The sequence below is a fragment of the Gossypium hirsutum genome, chromosome A03, assembly GCF_007990345.1.
Source record: "Gossypium hirsutum isolate 1008001.06 chromosome A03, Gossypium_hirsutum_v2.1, whole genome shotgun sequence".
Lineage (NCBI taxonomy): Eukaryota > Viridiplantae > Streptophyta > Magnoliopsida > Malvales > Malvaceae > Gossypium > Gossypium hirsutum.
The window spans coordinates 36,244,613-36,256,259 of NC_053426.1; the positions used below are offsets into that span (position 1 = coordinate 36,244,613).

An 11,647-nucleotide genomic window follows, 5' to 3' on the forward strand; every position below is an offset into this window, starting at 1 on the left:
TCTCATAAAATACGGCTCATAAGGTCGTTTCGTTTCTTTCATATGAAAATAGACTCATCAAGATTCGATTAAATAATTTATTCACTATTTAATTCCATTCCTACTATTTTTAGTGATTTTTCCAACTTACGTCACTGCTGCTGTCAGCATCTATTTTAGGGTAAATTTTACCTATTTCATAATTTTCCATGAATCAAATAGTAAATTGACATACATTATTATCAAGGGTAATCCCGATTAGCCATGACGTACATAGCACCAATAGGACCATGATTGGCCTTTCCAATGGCTAGTCATTACCAAACATTTCCACACCACTTAATAACCATATCACAAGACCATAATGTTATACTTCGAAATATACGAGCCATTTTCGCATGGCTATACGGATACACATTACCAAAGGGTACTTAATTAACAACAAGGGTCAACCCTATACATGCCATTTTCAAAATTGAACCAAAAGAGTACCAAAAGTGGCTTAGATAGTGTGGATGACTTCGACTTTGACACTCCCGAGTCCGATAGCTGACGAACAAAATCTATAAAACAGAGAATCAAAGTAACAGAGTAAGCATTTTAATGCTTAGTAAGTTCAAGTAATGAAATTATTCACGACTAAGGTATAACGTTCATATGACTACATGAATAATTGCATATATGCATGTTCTCAAATCATACTTACTTCATGCTTCAACCATTATATCCATACACAGGGAATCAAACCTAACTAGAGGTCGGAAGTTCGTTAATCAATTGAACGAATACTATTTAAAAGGAATCAACCTTTCCGATGCATATACGAAACATACCTTATCGTTTGGATTTTATGTGCGTATTAATTGAAATTATTACAGCAAGATCGCTCACTTCCAAACCCAAGTACCTTCGGGATTTAGCCGGATATAGGAACTCGCACAAATGCCTTCGGGACTTAGCCCAGATATAGTCAATAGCACAAATGCCTTCGGGACTTAGCCCGGATATAGTCACTAGCACAATGCCTTCGGGACTTAGCCCGGATATAGTCACTAGCACAATGCTTCGGGACTTAGCCCGGATATAGTCACTAGCACAAATGCCTTCGGGACTTAGCCCGGATGTCATCCGAATAATCATGCACATATATCAATAAATCGTAACACATCCATATTTCATTTTCATTACTAAAGCTCAAACACAAGACACTTATCAAACCTTACCAATTTCGGCTCGATAGCCACATACAAGGAACATGATTTTGATTGGCTTTATAACATGATCTCTATACACATTCGGCTACCCGTCATAGGTATAAACTAATCACCTCAATATATCATTCAAGTAAAGTCATTATATCTCCGTTTATTCGTTATGCTTATATGTCATGACTTAATCAAATCATAAACTAAGTTTCATTACTCGAAGACTTACCTCGGATGTTGTCGAACGACTTCAACGGCTATTCAATTACTTTTTCCTTCCCTTTATCGGATTTAGTCCCCCTTTGCTCTTGAGCTTAAGTTCAACAAATTTTAAACTAGTCATTAATCGACTATTCAAGTATTACTTTCAGAATATAATACATATAGCTTCGGCTTTCACACATATAGATTACAGTAAGCTTTATAAAAATCAATAAATAATTCATTAGCAAATTTTCATTAATGTTTACAATATAATTACAATTTCCCTATAAGCTCACTTCCTGAGCAATAGTCACTAAAGTTTTTATAACTGGAGCTACGAAACTCCAAATCAATTGCCGTAAATTTTTCTTGATAGAAGACTCATTTATCTATTATCCATAAAATTTTCAAAATTTTTAGTTTAGCCCAACAATACCAGATTTTTCTTAAAGTTCACCTTGTTTCACTGTTTGACTAAACTGACTACTCTTCACTACGAATCAAATTTCTCATTGTACATTATTCAAAATATGTTCTCGTTTATTTCATTTGAAACTAGACTCATTAAGGAGTCTAAGCATATAAATTTTATCTTAGGGCCATTTTTGTACAATTTATACTGATTTTATAAAAACAGAACAGGGAATCTAGTAGTCATTTTGACTCAACCCCACAATACTTCAAATATCTCAAGATCGGTAACTCTTTTGTTTTTATAGTTTCTTTTGTAAGAAACTAGACTCTTACAGCTTTAATGACATAATTTATTCAGCATCTAACTCAACTCCTACAAATTATGGCGATTTTCCAAAATCACCTTACTGCTGCTGTCCCCAAGCAGATTATTACCAAATCAAATACTAACATTTGCATTTCACCTTAATAGCTAGCTTAGCAAACCTTAATTTAACATGTAATTGTTCATAACACAATTAAAGCATCCTCTCCATTCCATCAATTCAGAACACATACATTACCCAATAATATCCAAAATCATATTCGGCCTTAGTACACAACTTGTTAGCCGATTTTTCTCCATTTAGCAACTAATGCACATATGTGCTCCTTTGTTAGACTCTACTTCACCTAACTACCATTTTCTTTTTCATCCAAATAACATGAACAACAACCATTTCTTGAACATTTTCTCTTCAACAATTCTTCATAAAACATAAAGACTATAACCCAATCTCATCCTTTAATAACTAAAACCGAATGCTCAAGACACCACACCATTTCAAATTTTGGTCATGGGTTAAGCAAAGAACTTAAGAACTAGCTCAAAATATACTAAAATTTCAAGAATTAGCATGAACTACTCACCTTATTTTGAGTTCAAGATCACCGAATGCTCTTGTTCTTTTCTTTCTTTTAGAATCGGCTAGGAAGAAACATGGATGAAGACTTTGTTTCTTTCACCCATTTTCTTCCTTTAATTATCATTTCTTTATTTTATTACATCATCCATACTAATATGGCATCTACCTAATTAAAGTTAATAGAAAATTCACATTTGATTATATAATTTGTAGCATGGCCGGCCACTACCTATAGTTTGGCTAATTTGACATGCAAGTACAAGCACTTTCCCACATACATTAATAGGCCACTTTAGCATTTGCCTAGCACATTTCTAAATTGTCTCACATAAGTCCCTACTAATAAATTTCACATATACTGACCAAATTAAAGTATGAAACTTCCACACATTCATATTCACATATAATAAGCATCAAATATGACGGTTAATTATTTTTATGACTCGGTTTTGTGGTCCCGAAACCACTTTCCGACTAGGGTCACATTAGGGCTGTCACACTATCTTAGACAGAGTTTTACACGAAATCAAATACGATGCCAACGTCCCAGACGTGGTCTTACACGTAAATCATAAGTCGATGCCAACGTCCCAGACGTGGTCTTACACGATAACACATATCGGATCCTATGTCATGACATATGTATTCTAACTATTCCTAAGGTTCATACGGGGCTTTTCAGACGTCGGAACTTTGTCGATACTTTCTCGGATATCTCATTCTCAACACATATAATCATTCAAAATTTTTCAAAAACATATAATCAATAATAATTCAATTCAAAATACATTTCTTTGTATATCGACTTACCTCGTACGGATTCGGATAGACGGAATCGGCTACTCGACGACTTTCGACTTTTCAAGATCTAATTCTATTTTCTTTGTTCTTGATCTATATAAATTCAAATTTAACCTTTTTATTAAACAAATCATTAAATCAATCCACAAACACACATTTTGGGCATTTTACAAATTAGCCCTCATATTTTTACATTTTGACAATTTAGTCCCTATTTCACAAAATCACAAAATACACAAAATTTACTTATACCCATGTTAGGCCGAATTCTTATAGCATTCATATAAGCCCATATGTTTCATTTATTTCACATTTTAGTCCCTCAAAAACTCATTTTCACAATTTAGCCCATTTTACTCAAATTCATCAAAAATTCAAAGACAAAATAAACTAACCTAAAACATATCTTTCATTTTCCATCAACTACCTTCACAAAGCTTACAAAATCAACAATGGCATAACTCAAAATCACCATCAAAATAAGAAATTAAGACATGTGCTTGATAATATACTAAGCAACGATCACAAAAACGTAGAAATTATCAAAAACCGAACAAAAATGAACCTTTAATCAAGCTTTATCATGGTCAAACATTCAAAGCTCAAGACCCTATTATTTTCTTCTATTTTTGGCTGAACAAGGATGAATATAACACCACTTTCATGTTTTCTTTTATTAAATACTTAATTATGCAACAATTATTGTTTTGCCCATGATTAATAAACATTTAAAACATTAACATATAAGGCCATTTTAGTCCACTTTCAATATAAATGGCATATTAACAACATAAGGAACTCATAATCAATACGCCATATCAAAAAGACACTTTTAACAGATAGCAAGCCATTTTTACATTTTATACGATTAGGTCCTTTTATCAGATTAAGCACACAAATGATCAAATTTTCCTACGAAACTTTTACAGACATAAATTCATATATTATAATGAGCACCCCACCCCACCAACAACTCTCGTTTGGATGAGCCATTGAGGATGGCTTCCACCTATCTAGCAATCAAAAACCCTTCCATCAGGGTGGTAGGTTTTAAAAGCTCTAGGTATTGCCCCACATCAGCTTTCAAATTACTGATGAATATACTGATAGCGTATTGTTTAGGTAACTGCAACTAATTTAACAAACTAATGAAAGAATTATAGTATTGATTGATCGAACCTGTATGTTTAAGGGAGAGTAATTCTTTCATAGGATCCTGGAAAGTTTGATATCCAAACTTGTCCTTGGGTTTTTGCGCATATGACTCCAATTCAACATGTGGAACCCCTTTGCCTTTGAGCATAAAAATGATGTCAATCGAGAGCCCTTCCCTCTAGATACAACATGACCATCCTTACTCTAGCATTCACCAAAATCTCCTCAGCCGAAAAGTACTATTCTAGTTTTGCCTACCAACCTCTAAATTTTGTACCGTCAAAACGAGGGCAATCCAATTTAGGGGGTTTAGTATTGACCTTGACAACATCGGACTTTTGGAATGGGAACAGGGAATCCTTAAGAGGAAATCTTGGTGGAGGCCCGCTCAACACTCCTTTCCCCTTGTCAGACAGTAAAAGTTTTCCCAAATATTGCTTAAATATACCATGAAGTTGACCTTGAAGCTCAACCTTCAACTTACCCCGAAAATCCTCCTTTAGTTTTTTGAACCTATCCCTAATATGACTATCCAATTTGTCTCCAATATGACTATCCAGTTGAGAGAGTTCGGATTGAAGCTCAGTGACTTCTTACTATAGATGAGTAACCTCCTTTTGTAGACAAGTGAAAATTCCATCCCCGACCATGAGAATTGGCTTGCTCTGATACCTTTGTTAGGAGATTGTTTCCAAGAAAACCAAGAGAACAAAAAACATAAAGAAAGAGCAGAGAAAGAAAATAAAATTTTCATTTATTTACTCAATAGCAAAAAACATGCCTTCCTTCTTTCCCTTATCCGTCGATTATAACAAAAAAGAATGATTGCCACATGGAAAGAAAGCAAAGGCAATTACAACTGAAACAAAACACAGCGTAATCAAAACTATTCATTTCATTAAAATCCCTTTTCCTCAAAACACTGTGTAGAATATTAAACACAAAACACAACATAATAATATAATTTAAAAACTTATTAAAGTACCCTTAACAAATATTTTGTTTTAAAAACGTACCCTAGAACTTTCAACAATTTCGAAGGCAGAGAGGATATTTATCTGAGTTTTTACTCTATTATCAAATTATCTAACAGTTGATTTTTATCTTATTAAATTAGATGGCCATTTCAACGAAGCGGTCTAAGAAAGAGGCGGCCCAAGAAAACCGGTTAAGAGAGGTTGCATATTAAAAATTAATTATCGTTTGCAGTAATACGGTTCCCTTATTTTCTTCTACATATCTCTCTTATCTATTTTCACATACCGCTCCAACCCGATTCGGCTCCGAAATGGACTCTGAGTCTGTAAGTTCCGCGAATCCCTCACGCTTGCCTCTGAGCATTTAGAAAGAAACCTTTCGGGAAAATAACATAAGAGAGAAAAAAAAAAGAAAAAACCGAATACATCCATTTCTAGGGCTTTAATTGAATGTATTCATCTATGTATTTAAAATTTAAATATTAATTGGACGTTAGTTATTTTCTTTTTCTTTTTCTTTTTCATATCTAGTTTTGAAGAATTCGCGATTGTAAATGCTGCTTAGGGTTCTTGAAGAATTGCTGCTTTGACATATATATATTTCGATTTGGAACGGGATTTCCTGGGTTGGTTTTTTAATGTTGGAACCTTTTCTTTTTGGAGGAGGTAGCCAGATTGGGGGGGGTTGATTTTAGGGTTTTTAGCCATTGATTTGCAAAACGGGAACGATAGGTTTGGGTTAGAGGATAATGTGTATACTGTGTGTGATTCAGAAGTGGTCTCGCCGGGTTGCTACGATGCTGCCTTGGTTAGTTATACCTCTCATAGGTTTATGGGCTCTTTCTCAGCTATTGCCACCTGATTTTCGATTTGAGATCACGTCCCCAAGGCTGGCTTGCGTTTTTGTGCTTTTGGCAACTCTGTTTTGGTATGAGATTTTAATTCCCCGGCTATCTGCTTGGAGGGTTAGAAGGAATGCACGCCTTAGGGAGAGGAAGAGGTTTGAGGCTATAGAATTGCAGAAGCTTCGCAAAACTGCGACACGAAGGTGCCGGAACTGCCTGACTCCATATAGGGATCAGAAACCTGGTGGTGGTCGGTTTATGTGCTCTTATTGTGGCCATATTTCAAAGAGACCTGTTTTGGACCTGCCAGGTCCACCTGGTCTGGGTATTTCAAATTCTGGGATCATTAAGGATCTTGTTGGAAAAAGTGGTAAACTCTTGAATGGAAAAGGATGGTCGGAGAATGGGTGGATGTGTGGGCAGGATTGGTTAGAGAATGGCAACTGGGTCTCTGGGTCTGTTGGAGGGAAGCCTAGCTATTGGTGGAAGAATGGCACTGGTGACTTTGGAGGAGTTGAAGATTGTTTGGCGAAGAAATCTTATTCAGGAATTGTTATTTTTGCATGCAGACTGTTAACGTCCTTCTTGAGCATTAGGTGGCTTTTGAGAAGGATTTTTGGGGTTAGTTCATCGAATTATGATGCTTCATCTGATGCAGACCACAGGGGCATGTTGACTAAGAGGGGTGAGAGTGGGACAAGCTTTCATGAGAGCAGAGGAGAAAAAGCACGCAGAAAAGCTGAAGAAAAGAGACAAGCTAGGTTAGAAAAAGAGCTTTTGGAGCAAGAAGAGAGAAAGCAAAGAGAGGAGGTTGCAAGATTGGTGGAAGAAAGGAGGAGACTGAGGGATGAAAAACTGGAGGCTGAAAGAGATCGCAGCAAATTATCACCATCTGCAAAGGAGAAAGAGATAAAAAGGGAAGCTGAAAATAAGTCTAAAGAGAGAAATAAAGAGAAAGATAAAGCATTTAGTAAGAGCCACACTGATGCAGAAGAGCTTGAAAAGAGAGCTGTTAAGGAAACTGAACTGAAGCATGACTTTGATAAGAAGTGTGAGATTGATTTCTGGGAACATCTGAGGTCTGGGTCTGATAATCTCAAGGGCAATGCTCTAGAAACAGGACATGTAATTAAAAGTACTCCTGCAATTAATTTTAGCCGGGGAAATGGTGGAACTAGATACCTTGACCGTATGAGGGGTACATTTTTGTCATCCTCTAAAGCTTTTACAGGAAGTAGTTTCTTTGGAAAGAATACTAATATTCCTGCTATTGCAAAAGAAAAAAAAACTAATAATCCTGTAGACCATGCCCATACTTCAGCCGATAGGAGGGATTTCTGTCCATCTGAACGAGTAGCTGGGAAGTTGAGTATGGATGGAGATGATAAGAATGCTAAAAACAACCACTCTGTAAGTTATTTGGCCCTGTTATTTGAGTTCATTATTTAGTAAATTAGTTCAATTCTTACCTTTCTGTGTATGATAATGAAAATACGGGCAATTTATTTTGAAATGATCCCAAATGCAAAGTAGAGTACTACTATGGCTGTATTAAGAGCAACCATCAGCCAGCTGATTCCAGTGGTAAATGAAATTTTCAAGCTTTCCTTGTTAGTAATATAATTGTATTATGTTATGTGCCTTGGCGTAGGATCTAGTCACAGGTCTAGACGAGAAAGAATTCTTGCTTCGACCTATGGTTACTCAAAAGGCAGATTCGTCCTTGACTGAACCCTCTTCCCAGACTAACTTTTGTGATAAAAATAAACTGCTTACTTTATTTCATGTTGTCAGCCTTTTTATAGGCTGTTAATTACAAAGGGAAAGTCCTAATATAATTCCTAATTTAAAGTTTATAAGGAAATAAAAAACCTAATATAATAAGTAAAACTAAAACTCTAAAGAAATTAAATAAATGTAAAACTCTAATTCCTGTTCCTTCTCTGATATTGTTTTCAAATGAAAACATCATATTATTGTTGTCATTTTTTCCCATGTGTGGTCCAGCACATAGTTTCATGTATTGGTTCTAAATGCGAGCCCCGAAGTTATTGGTGTCATGGCTTGTTGGTTTGGTTGGGCATATCTCATATTTTCCCTGGAATCAGCATGTTTTATTTATGTAGAATCTGATGTTTTCTCGAAGATTATGTGGCCTTTGGTACACATTATAGAACTTTATGTAGAAATAAACAATGCTAAAATATTGAGTTGTTCAATGCAGATGCTTTCAGAACCCCAACTGTGGGCAGCACCCAAAAAGTCTTGGCAACAGTTATTTACTCGTTCCCCTTCTCTTCCTCCCGTCTCAAATGCAAATGTTATTAGTAGACCGACTTCGAAGAATAAACCAGCAGCTCAGGGCTCACAATTTCCTAGTCATTCAACAATACAAACATTTGATAATCCTATCAATTTTGGACTACCATCACCATTTATATCTATGTACACAAATGGAGTCCCTAGCAGTAGTTTAGGTTTCTCACCAGCTATTGAACCCATTTTCCCTCGTGCTGCTGAAGGGCTAAGTGAAATTATACCAGAAGAACCAGAGCTTTTTGAAGACCCCTGTTATGTTCCTGATCCTGTATCCTTGCTTGGGCCTGTTTCTGAGTCGCTTGATAATTTTCAGTTGGACTTGGGTGCTGGGTTTGGGACGGATGTGGGAATGGAAAGGCCTCGTGGTTTGAAGAATATATCTGCTTCTTCTGAAATTAACAAGCCCTCACCTATTGAATCTCCTTTGTCAAGATCACGTTCTGCTACCCCAAAGGCCCAAGATCTTCAAACTTCTCCTGTGGATGATACTAATGCAAATGAGAAAAGGACATGGCAGATGTGGAGCAGTTCTCCCCTTGGTCAGGATGGTCTGGGCTTGATGGGTGATCCAGCAAGCTGGCTGCTACCCCTGGAACATAATAGATCAAACAAGGATGACTTTTTGCACCCTTCTTCTCAGAAAACTATGGCATCATTGTTCACAAAAGAGGACCCTATACTTGCTGGAAAACAATCTCCTCAGATGGTTTTTCTTGGTAATGGCCAGAATGGTGGAACATTCAGTCCTGTAACCGGCCTGAGTGATCATGATCCATGGTTACAGGATACTTCCTTTCCATCATTATGTGGCAGTAATAACCATTTTCCTAACAAGTCTCTGGACGAAATGAGTTATGGAAGTCTCAATGGATCTGCAGGCACCCATCCATTCGAGCCTTCTGCTGCAAAATGTTGGCCCAAGTGAGTCAATCAAACTTATATCCTACCCTTAAATGCTAATATTTCACATATTTGTAGATGGCAAAGAACTTCGAATGTTGTCTATTTTATTTCTTAAATTGTTTAATCATTGATTTGAGTGAGATATCTTTACTGTTAGCATTTTAATTTGGCTCTATTGACTGTAGGAATTGTGCCAGTGCAAATCATTAGTCTTTAGAGTTTAGAGTTTAGGGTTAGCGATGTATCAATGAGCATCATTGATTTGTTGTTGAGTTTGCTTATTAAATCGGTTCCATAAGTCAGATTATTGTTGAATCTCAGCAGTAGAAATGGGGTCGATCAAAGGTTTCCAAATTTCATTTCTACCTTTTGGTTTATTTTGCATGCTTCTTTGGTCACTGGGAAATAAATGCTGTGGCTTGAATCTTAGTATGTGACCAATTGAGGTTAAATGGTGCAACTGTTGACTATCATTCGAGTTACAGTGTTCTCGTTGTTGCTTGTAGTGAAACTGATGTTGGTGGCATCTTTGGAGTTATTCCTCGTATTGATGTCTTTTATCATTATTGAACTGTTGAGGGTATAATTGTAGTGTTTGTAGCCATTCACTTAATCCATCTGGAAAAATGGTCTTGTTTGCCCATGTTTGTTTAATGCATTTGAACTTATAATGGTTATCTAACATTTGGGGGGTACTGTTTTCTTTTGGCAGAAAGGAATGGGTTATGCAAGATTCAGAACAACCAGTTGGGAAGTCTTCTATTTCAAGGCCCCATGTTGGCGGTTTATTTCACAACCAGATGTACAGTCACTTTGGTAATTTGATTGAAATAGAAAAACAAAAGTGACACAGCTAATTGGAGGATTTACTCGATGCATGCTTTGAAACACAATAACAGCTCTTGATCCTACTTTGTCGATCATAGTTAGATTTGCGATATCATAATGTTGGTAGTTCGGTAGACTTGAACTTTGGTACATGGACTCAGATATGATGGATACGGGTATATTTAATTTTTTTTTTCTTATTTGGCTGATGTTTACATGGTTATATTCCATATACATATTCATGTTCGAATATTCTTACAACACAGTTACTCGGAGAAAATTCAAGAAAATTGAAAAGTGGATACAATCTTTGTACAATCCTGTTGAAGAGAGATCCAGAGATGACTGTATGCATGAACTTACAGTTTTCAATATTTGTGGGTTCAGTTGAAGTAGATGTACACACGTATGAAGTACCCCATAGAAGTAATATCTAAATACGAGTAATTTTATAAATATTAGAGATTTAATAACATGTGAAAACTAGAGTTAGCAAACTAGCAGGTTCTAATTAGGCTTACTTCGGATTTGAATTTTTGTTTACTTCGGATTTGAATTTTTTCAAAGGTCTGACTTTTTAGACTTTTTAGAGCCTGGATTAATTTGGGCTCGGGACCTTTTGGATTCAGATTATTTCAAGCTCGAATTCAGATCATTTCGGGCTCAAATTCATTTAGACGGGCTCTAGCAAATTTAAAAACTATGGATTTTGTGTTATAATTTTTTTAATTTTAAATGGAATAATATATTTTACATTTATGCAATGAGAACACAACTCAAATTTGCTTTATAAATAGTATAAATTATATATATATTTAACAAAGTTATTATATCTAAAATAATTAGAGTGCTTATCGTATGTAAAATATATTATATATTATTTTATAATATTACAAGAATTAGCGGAAATATCTTTTGAATAATTATATAATATTGACAATTAAATAAGTTTTTTTTATCTTTCTTATAAAATTTAGACTTAATACTCATCCTAAAATATTTATTTCAAAATTTAAATATATTAGATTAAGTCCAAACCCAAATAATATACTTATTATCACCTAAGCTCAAAATAAATTAATTACAGCTTAAATTTGAAGTCCAAAACAAAA

The 11,647-nt window shown here is 35.4% G+C and overlaps 1 pseudogene; it reads left to right on the forward strand.

The window, feature by feature from the left end:
• The first annotated feature begins 5,863 nt into the window (after positions 1-5,863).
• Positions 5,864-10,735, forward strand: LOC107887043 (uncharacterized; annotated as a pseudogene).
• Positions 10,736-11,647: the final 912 nt, after the last annotated feature.